Source organism: Myotis lucifugus, unplaced genomic scaffold (genome assembly GCF_000147115.1).
Source record: "Myotis lucifugus unplaced genomic scaffold, Myoluc2.0 scaffold_7086, whole genome shotgun sequence".
Taxonomy (NCBI): Eukaryota; Metazoa; Chordata; class Mammalia; order Chiroptera; family Vespertilionidae; genus Myotis; species Myotis lucifugus.
The window spans coordinates 1-7,962 of record NW_005878134.1 but is presented as its reverse complement, the minus strand read 5'-3'; the positions used below and the strand labels follow the sequence as shown (position 1 = coordinate 7,962).

The window sequence follows — 7,962 nt, the reverse complement described above, 5'->3', positions numbered from 1 at the left end:
TTCTCAGTTGATTCTGAGTTCATCAAAGGGAAGCTTTGTCTGGGTGGGCCTAATCTGATCACATGAGCTCTCTAAAAGCAGAGAGTTTTTTCCAGGGTTGCAAATTAGGAGGTCAGAGATAGATTCAAAGCATTAGAAGAATTTGATTGACATGTCATTGCTGGCTTGAAGATAGAGGGGCTCACATGTCAAGGGAAGAGGACTTAAATCCTATCACTCCAAGGAACTAAATTCTGCCAACAAAAATGAGCCTCCAGTGAAAATTCAACCTGGCCGATACCTTGATTCCAGCTTTGTGATAACCTCAGCAGAGAACTCTGTCCCACCGTGCTGGACTTCTGACATACTAGTACAGAACTGTGAGCCTATAAATGGTTGTTGTTTTAAGCGGCTAATTTTGTAGTAATGTGCTACAGAGCAATAGGAAACTAATGTATACAGGCATTTATTTATTTATGTTTTACATTTTGCAAATTGGCATCTTATTCTTGCAGAGGGGCTACACTCAGCTTCTCTGTATTGTTCCAATTTGAGTATATGTGCTGTGAAGCGAGCACCATGGGTATTTAAATTATTGTAGTTGTGCCTTTTACATATGTTATAAATATTCTTTAGTGTTTAATAAACATTTTTTTTGCTTTGTAAAATATTTTAAAATTTTTATTTTATGGAGATATAATTAATATATAACATTGTGTAAATTTAAGATGTACAGTATGTTGATTTGATACATTTATTTATTAAAGAGAAAGCCAGCAATTCTCTTGACTTCAATGGGCCTTCTGAACAATGCAGATATGCCCCGACCTGCAGGGCACGCTTCGTGGGTACACCGCACCAAATCCTGCAAAGGAATGAGAGGATAGGAGACGCGAAGAAATGGAGGCAAGACAAAGTTCTGATCAAGCCTCAGTTTTATTTTACAGCGGGTGGTCTTTATGTAGTTTCTAGAGGAGGGGAGTGGGTAAAGGATGCCGTTAAGGATGTAACAGACTTTGGAATGTCGCAGCTTATCAGCGGAGATGTAGCTTGCTTTGTGCTTAGGGTGAGGGTATGTTATCTTTTAACTCCAGGTTAAATCGCAAGGTTATCTTTTAACTCCAGGCCAAACCGGGAATTGGCTTGGAGGAGCCAGAAACCTCTTGTTGTAAGCTGGAGATGTATATGTGATTTATAATGGCTCCCAACAATTCCTCCCTTACCATTTAGTTAAGGGTGGGCATTAACCGACTGGGGGAGTAGTGACCTGGTTCCTCCCATGAGATCAGCAGATCTCACCTCTGGTGGCTCTTGGTATCTTTTGGGGAGGAGAGGCAGAGCCAACAATTATATATGTATGGATACCAACCTCTATGCAAACCAGGTGTGCTCACAGAGAAATCCAGAGGCGGTCAAGAAAATTTTGATTTTCTGTTTTGACCTTCCCTTGCAGTGCTTTGCCCTGCACCCAGACGGTGCCCATACCATACCTCTATATAGAGTGTAGGTAAGCATTCCTCTGGCTTTATGCTGTCCCCGTGGGGAGGGAGCTCTGGCAATCATAATCACATTCTCGGTCTATAGTAGCTAAACGGTGGTAGTGAACCTGAATGGGTTTGGCCAGGATGTTATCAATTTGCTGTTTGACAAAACTTGTCAGTTTCTTAAAAGCCCATGGACCAAAGGTTAATATTAACAGTAAGCTGACAAGGGGGCCAAGTGCAGGAAGCAGGTAGGGGAGTAGGCCATTGAGTCCGCTCCAAAGGGGGTTTTCGAACAGCTCTCTTCGCCTTTTCACCAGGTCTTCCTGGAGTTTTCTTATCTTGTCTCGGACGATTCCAGATTTGTTGGCATAAAAACAGCAGCGTTCCTGTAGGGCTAAACATTTTCCTCCCTGCTCTGCTGTAAGTAAATCTAATCCTCTTCTATTTTGTAAAACTACTTCTGCTAGGGAGTCAATTTGGTCTTGGAGATCATTGATAGTACCTGAAAGAGCCTGAACATCAATTAACTGATTAGATAATTTATTATAGGTATGTAATGCGGTTCCTAATCCAGCTGTGCCAGTGGCCACAGCTCCAGAGACTCCCAGTCCTATAAGTAAAGGAATAAATTGGACAGCCCGCTTACTGCGTCCAGCAATGTAATCAAGGCTGGGTAGGGGGACAGGTTCTCCCCCTGGAATAATATCAATGTCAGGGAGAATACTAGCCTGAACACATAATCCTGTCCAGTTTAAAGGTAGAGCTGTATAGGCCATATTACCTCCACATACAAACACTCGTTCTAGGAGCGGGGCAAAGGGAGGAACTGTGATTGTGAACGGGAGAGCAGTTAACAAAGCTAACGAAGCCTACATCTAGATCATAACTATTATTCTGGGGGAGTTTTTGTCTAATGAATTCTTTCTCATTTGATGACCCATCAGTAAAAACAGTTAAAGCTCCAGGAATTGGTTCCTGCGTAGTATTTTTTGGTATAATGATGGAGGTCTTATATAAAAATTGTAAAAGTTTATCTTTTAATAGGTGACAACTAAGTTCCCCTGAATATCCATTTAACCCAATTTGCCAATTTTAAGTCAGTTTGAAATAGCATTTATTCTTTTAACTTTACTTGTCCTAAGTTATGGACAGTAAATGACCTTAATTAAATTTCTGGTATTAGTTTTTGGGTAAATTTACATAAACTTTGTTTAAGGAGACAAAACACAAATTATTTAATTTAGCTTTTGAGGCCCAATATATTGATTTTTAATTTTAGTTAGGCATCTGAAGGAAACCTTTTTATTTCCTTCCAGACAGCTTTCTTTCTCACACAAGCAACAAATGTAAGAAACATGGTTGCCTTTTGAGATTTTAACAAATACTGTCGCAAAGCTATATATTTCAAGTGATTATTTTAAAAAGGCAAAGGAAGCAAGTAAATTTAGTATTTAGTAAACTTTTGATTCACAAGGGACAAATGCTGCCCCACCTCCAGCCTAATTTAAAAATGCAGCGGCGAGGGAGCTTTTTGTTATTTTCAAAATTTACATCTTTAAAAATTCCCACTGCTGTATTTTAAAGAAAATATTAAAACAAAAATTACTTGGTTTTGCCCCTTTTCTCAGAAGCAAAAAACTTAAAAATATATTTAATAATTTTATATTTTGATAAAAGCTTTTCTATGTGATTTTCAAAGTATATTAAAATTGGGCTTTTATTAAAAAAATCCCTTTAAGAAGAGAGAATAAACTTTGAACGACCATTTCAGGGCCCATGAAATGTCCCCAAGTCATTCCTTGGTTATAGTTTTGAAATCTAACCTGAAAGACCATCAAACATATATGTATATATATGATTTAAAGATTATATCCCTTTTATAATTATTAAGAGATCAATTAAATTAAACTGATCTTTGTATATAAAATTTCTGTTGGGATCACAGAATTTATCCTCTTTTTTAATCAGATCAATGAGTAACATATTTTGAATTCTAATTATTTCAGAGAAAGCACAAGATTTTCTTAAAAATAAATTTCTCTACGTTAGGCATTTAGTTACCACAATTATAATTTTTCCCAATTTGATTTAACTAGAACTTTTTAGCTGGCAAGTCAAATATTTAGCATTTCTCAATCAGTAATATTTTTAGGAATAAACTTCAAAAAATGCAGGACATAATCAACCAACAGATTTAATTCTGTTCTTTAGATTTTGTACGAAGTACACTTAGATCTTATTTAATTCAGTATTATGTCACTTCAAGATACCTAGGTATAAACTCCAAGGTCTTAAATTTCACAGCAGATTTGGAAAACCACACTTGAGGCTGGCAAGGCAGGCCTGGCCCCAGCCTTTGATTTCAAAAGGACCATAATTTTTCCTCTGGGGAAGGCCAACAAACAAGGTTGTAGATACATTGCTTCCTGCCCCTTGCTAGTCGGTGGGAAGTTTCAATATTGGCCTGGGGGAGGAAGGGGGGGGCTGTTTTCCCTGGAAGAACAGGTTTGGCCTAGCCTAGATTAATCAGATTTAAATTGACCACATTCTTTAAGAATTTGCTACGGGTGGGAAGTAACTAGCCCCTTTTCTCATTAGAAATGTTTTGGCCAGCCTTTTCAATTAACAAAGGGCCGGTTTTTTACCGGGCTACTTAGATTTTTATAATTAATATAGATCAATAATTCTTGAGATTCAAATCTAAATTATTATTTTAAGGCAGTTATTTTGGTAACTTTTCTATAACAGACAATTTTACTAAATTTCTTTGAGGCTTTTAAGATTAACTTTGGAACAGGCTTTATTAACATTTCAAAAATCACTCTTTATTATGGAAATATACCAATCTTATTGTTAGAACCAGCCTGCATTTCTTCCCTGGCTCAAATATGCCATTTTTCTTAGAAAATAATCAGTCTTGGGTTTTATTCTGTACATTTGTAAAGAGATTTTTAGCTCAAAACTCTATCTAAATGTCCAAAATCGGATGATGCGCGCTTTTAGTTCCAAGCCAGTTTTTCTCTTTACACGTGAACAGAAATCCCAGACGCATTTTCTAAATTTTGTAAAACCTTTTTAATTACGAGAAGGAGATTTTAAATTTGAATACTGGGGAGGAGGCGTCCATATAGGATCACCATGTGTTCCTTTTTCCTTTCCCCTACTCATCCTGCTTTGGGGGAAGTTTTAGCAAATGACTCAGATGGCATATTTGTTCCCAAAGTCATGCTTAATAGAAGAAGATATTTTAAATTTTTTTCCTATTTCGCTTTCTAAAGTCATGGCTAGCACCCAAGGTTATCTTAGCCAAAGTTTGGTTGTAAAGAAGCCTTTTAAGTCTTTCTTTTTAACCCTAAATCCTCACACCGTGAGGGACTCCCTGAGTCCTGTAAGAAGCCTTTTGAATCTTTTTAACCCTAAATCCTCGAATCTTGAGGGACTCCCTGAGTCCTGTAAGAAGCCTTTTAAATCTTTCTTTTTAACCCTAAATCTTCGCACCTTGAGGGACTCCCTGAGTCCTTAAAGAAACAGGTCATGAGAACTCAAAGCCTGACCCATGTCTTAGCCTCTTCCACGTAAGCCTCCGGGACGTATAAACCCCGTGCCAGGTCAGCCCAGGAGTCGACAAGGAGACGAACCAGCGAGGAAGATGCCAACCGCTACCTCAAAGGAGAGGCCCCTGTTCACGTGTCATAGGTCTGGATGTTGAAATTCTCTGCTGAGACTACTTCAGTCCTGTTTATGCCACAGGTGTGTTTTCCTACGTAAGCAACCGGTTGGTATAATCCGCCAACTCGGACCCCTAGATCAGAGCTCCCCAGATCGAAACTTGTTGTCAAGTGCCTTCCTCGGAGCTGTTTCTGCAGCCCACTCCTCCTACGTAAACAGCCGGTTGGTATAACCCGCCAACTCGGACCCTTGTGAGGCAGGTAACCTGCTAGGACCCTCAGGCATTCACCAGTCGGGAGTCAGGCACCCCATGAGTGCTCACAAGGTGGACGGCTTGCGTTTTTAAGTAGGCAAGGAGTTTTCCCGGAGTAACAGTGACACAAGTTCTTACTGGTTTACTTCTAATTTTGGGTGGACGGTTTAAGCTTTAAAGTAGGCAAAAACACTTACTTCAGAGTCTCAACTGGAGTCCCCATTTTCTCAGAAAGACCATTAAGACAAGGTGAACACAGGGTTTTTGGAAGGAGTCAACCACGTGGAACGAAACCAAGGGACAAGCCTGAGTGATTCGGAGTTCTCTCCGCCGAAATCGGGTACCTTTCACTCTTCCCCGAAACGACAAGAGAGAGCTCAAAGTGGACCAGAGGCAGAAGACAAGGGGGGAGGCAATGAGGGAAGAGAATGCCTATCCAAAATGAATGCGTTCACTTACCAAAGCAACAGGTCTGACTCGCAAAGCGGGTAAGCAGAGCGGCGACCAGGAAAAAAGCAGGCTGACTCACAGGGCGATCCCAGTGGCGCCAAAGGGGGTCCGGCCGGACAAGAGTGAACGTTCCTGAGGAGGATAGGAGAGCGGAGACCACGGCTGGGCGCCAGTTATGCCCCGACCTGCAGGGCACGCTTCGTGGGTACACCGCACCAAATCCTGCAAAGGAATGAGAGGATAGGAGACGCGAAGAAATGGAGGCAAGACAAAGTTCTGATCAAGCCTTAGTTTTATTTTTTACAGCGAGTGGTATTTATACTGTTTCTAGAGGAGGGGGCGGGCAAAGGAAGTCGTTAAGGATCTAACAGGCTTTGGAATGTCGCAGCTTATCAGCGGAGATGTAGCTTGCTTTGTGCTTAGGGTGAGGGTATGTTATTTAACTCCAGGCTAAATCGCAAGGTTAACTTTTAACTCCAGGCCAAACCAGGAGTTGGCTTGGAGGAGCCAGAAACCTCTTGTTGTAAGCTGGAGATGTATATGTGATTTATAATGGCTCCCAACACCTAATAGGTTATAAGCTACTTGAGGGTAGATATTTGCCTAATTATTCTCTATTTTTCACAAGGCTTTGCAAGATGACTACAGATCAGTACTATGTAGAATAAAAATGGTGCACTTCTCTTTACATTACTATAATCATTAATATTGTTATCTCTATTGTTCCTAATAGCACATATAACATGCTATAAATACACACAAGTGTATATATGGAAGCATCTGTGAGTGTTTGTAACATAGTGTACCAGGTCTTTATAAAGATATATAACCAATTCATTAAGGAATCCAAACTCAGTGATGTATAAAGTTGATATTTCCCTCTACTAACTGCTTGCAACATACTTGTAAAATCTCCTTTTCTCATTCCTTAATGATATATTGGGCAGAATTCATAAACTTCATAGCATTTTCTGGTATTGAATGCTCATCCAATGTACAACTCTATTCTCATACCGGTTTCCTATGAGGTCCACCTCAATGCTATAAGAATTGTGGTTTAGGGAACATGCTGGAGAAAGGCATTCGGGGCTGGCTCGCAGATACGTCTCCCCCCGTTTTCAGTGCTCATCTCTGATGTTGGGGTCTGAAGGAGCAAACATTAATTTCTTACTGGCCCTTAATAGTAGCCATTCCCTACTGATTGGTTGTTGCTGAGTCCCTGGGAGCCATCACTGTCTGTCAGCACCTCCTGTATATGTGGGCTCTGAGAGGGCCCAATGCAGTAGACTGAGCACTGTTTGACCTGCATGGCACGCCCTGGCAGGCTGCACCAAAGCCTCTTGTTATTGGGACCCCTTGCCTGGTGAGAAATCCTCTTAGTCAGCAATCAAGACAATGTCCATGACCTTTGACCCACAGTAAATCATTCATATTTACCACATCTAATCATAAGAGTAAGGGATTATTTAGGGGCCCTCTCTTCTCTCTACCATTGATCCCAATTTTTTTTTCCTTCTTCTCACATGGTCAAAAGAAGCAGCCCAGTGGGTCTGCTGTACAATTAGCCATCTAAACAGAAAAGTTCCAGTCTTCTCCCTTGCAGTCACCCATCTCTTTGAAGGATGTTCTTGGCACATTCTCTACCTTGTTTGGGGACAGGCAGGTGGTGGCTCAGGGAGGTGAAGGAAAAGCTTCAGAGCCAAGTTCTACCCTCTCCCAATGCCTCTAGTGACTACTTTCTGAGCTCTCTCTGGATTTTTGTTTTGCTTTGTCATAGTGAAGGAGGGAGAAGGTGGTAATGGTTGGGGGAGGAGAGAAGATGGCAAAGTCAGTTTTGCTCCTCTATCCTAAGTCTGAAGGGAAATAACTGGTCTCACTTGTTCATGGCAGTCTTTGGACACAGATTCTTTTGTCTCAGGTTTGGGTTTCACCTGCCAATTCTGAGGCAAAATGAAGAGTCTCAACCAACATCTGGTTATACATACTTAAAACATACATGTGTGAGCCCTATGGAGTAAAATTTATCATCCTCCTCTCAGTGAAGAAATCTGGCTCAGAGAAGATAAAGTAGGCTCTCTCTAGTTACACACAGTTTTAAATGGCAGAGTTGGCATTCAGATTAGATTT

At 40.6% G+C, this 7,962-nt stretch overlaps 1 non-coding gene across 1 annotated transcript; it reads right to left on the bottom strand.

The window, feature by feature from the left end:
* Positions 1-451: 451 nt before the first annotated feature.
* LOC111824790 lies at positions 452-557 on the bottom strand. The gene has a single exon (XR_002827867.1). It is a non-coding gene; the product is annotated as a U6 spliceosomal RNA (small nuclear RNA).
* Between the last annotated feature and the right edge of the window lie 7,405 nt (positions 558-7,962).